Here is a 2500-nt window from a genome sequence, read left to right as displayed (position 1 = left end):
TTGTGGCTGCGTTATTTTGATTTCCGTTTTATTTGTCAGAAATTAACCTGGATGGTTTAACTGGCGCTTAGCACTTGACTGATAAACATTGTTAAAACACTTCACCTACTACCTTCCTCAGTTCTAGTTTTCCTTTTAACTTTTTCTTTTTTTTCTTTTATTCCTCTATTGATAATTCTGCCTGTCTATATTGAGGTTAAATAGCGCATAGTTATTTATCATATATTTCTCTTCCTCTCTCTCTCTCTCTCTCTCTCTCTCTCTCTCTCTCTCTCTCTCTCTCTCTCTCTCTCTCTCTCTCTCTCTCTCTCTCTCTCTTGTGTGTGTGTGTGTGTGTGTGTGTGTGTGTGTGTGTGTCCCTCCCTCTCCCTCTCTCCTTTAATCTCTATTCCATTCCCACCATTCCTATCACATCTCTCAATCTCCCTTCCCTATCCCTCCCTCGCCTTTCTTCAACCCTTTTAGCACTTTCCTAACCCTTATAACCCCCCCACCCCCACCCTCAAGCTACTCGCCTTGCATCTTATCTCTCTATTCAATCGTAACCTCATTCACGTATTTTCCTCCCCCATTATTATCCTCTTCGCACCTAACCTCATTTTCCTTTAACACTTTTCACTCCCTCGGAACACCTTCGAGTGAGAGGTTGAGGGGGATGGGGGAGGGAGGGAAGGTGAGGGGGGGTACGGGAGAGAGAGAGGGAGGTATTGATGGTAGGGAGGGAGGGAGGGAGATAATGGGGTATTTATCACATATATGTACGTACTTATATCGCACATACATATACATATATATATATTTACATAAAATACAAACATATTTTACATATAAACATTCATACATGCATGATGCATACATGTAAATATGCATACATACATTCATATATATATATATATATATATATATATATATATATATTTATATATATATATATATTATGGATAGATAGATAGATAGATACAAAATTAGATAGATATACTGTGTTTACACTATTACTGAAACTCGAGCCGTACCAAGGGGTGGTTCACAAGTGTATTTACGGTGTACCATTTCACCATAATAAAATCTGCCTTACTGCCGAGCTTCTTAGTTCCCACGACAATTCTAAATAATGCTAAACAGCTGAGAGCCAGAGGGAGGTACAGAAAAAAAAATTACTCTTAGTTTAAAATGAAGTACATATGCCGACATTCCCGGCTGAGTTACGATGACAGACGTGCCTAGGCCTACAATGGGCGAGTGTTGTGTGGCCCGCCTATTCATCAACACCTTAAAAAAAAGAAAAAAATACTCGTTGTACTCGTCTCAGCTCACATAGGCCTATTTTATTTTTTGTTGCCGTTCCTCTCGCATTTCTTCAACTTACTTCCCCCCTAATATATCAACGCTAACACCTCCAAATACCATAAAAAACGTAAGTTCTATGGTGAAGGTTAGCAACAGGGAGAGCAACAAAAGTCCTCTACCGGGACTGGTGATTACGTCATAGGTGAGAAAAAATTCCTTTCCTCTTACTCTGCACGATGGTGTACTATATATAAAGTTCACGCCAACATTATACTTATGTTTCGACTAATTCATCTTAATGTGTTCGGTGACAAAATATATTAGGAGAGAAAAGGACATCCTTAATCAGCCCTGTGACCTTTCCTAGACCAAAACACAATCAAAACCACATAACGAGAGTCTAATCACATGATCACATATCATTCCGAATCTATTTATATATATTGCAATTACCATCAGCAACAAACGACAACAAGCAGACACAGCAAGTCCATTCCCTAACCAAACAAAAGAACAATAACAATAACAGTAACAACAACAACAACAACAAAAAAGTTCAAGTCAAGCTTCCTTTAGGGAGTGTATAGCCCGGGGCTATCCTACCCCCCCCCTCCCTCCACCTGTTCATAACTCCCACACATTCGCTCTGTAACGTGGATTCCCCTATTCCTTTGTTTATCAGTCTCTTCTTCTTCGAGCAATGACCGTTATGTGGGTGTTGTTTTACAGGTGTTTTCGGAATAATCCTTTGAGTGTAACATACAAGTGTTGATTTTTTTTCTTTTTTTTTTAGTGTGGTGTACCCATGACAGGTATGATATTGATATTTGGGAAAGGTAGGTATGTGACACTGATATGTCATATAAAATTATGAACATTTAGTGAGTAGGTGTAATATATAAATATAAATATATATAAATATATATGTATACACATGTACACACACACACACACACACACACACACACACACACACACACACACACACATATATATATATATATATATATATATATACATATATATATATATGTGTGTGTGTGTGTGTATACATGTGTATACATATATATTTATATATATTTATATTCATATATTACACCTAGATTTCTATCTGATAAGTGATCACCAACAGATTGGCGCGTAACAGCTCTGAAATACAAGTCGCGTACTATTAGCTGACACCTGACGCAAGTGATATTCCTTTATCCACTCG

General features: G+C 37.7%; 1 protein-coding gene across 1 annotated transcript in view; it reads right to left on the bottom strand.

The window, feature by feature from the left end:
* Positions 1 to 2500, bottom strand: part of LOC122246412 (uncharacterized) — a 200009-nt gene that overhangs the window by 196403 nt on the left and 1106 nt on the right. The gene's annotated exons all lie outside the window — the stretch shown is intronic.

The sequence above is a fragment of the Penaeus japonicus genome, unplaced genomic scaffold (genome assembly GCF_977035675.1).
Source record: "Penaeus japonicus unplaced genomic scaffold, GWHDUDI00000001_assembly GWHDUDI00000013, whole genome shotgun sequence".
Lineage (NCBI taxonomy): Eukaryota > Metazoa > Arthropoda > Malacostraca > Decapoda > Penaeidae > Penaeus > Penaeus japonicus.
This window is presented reverse-complemented; position numbering and strand designations above follow the sequence as displayed.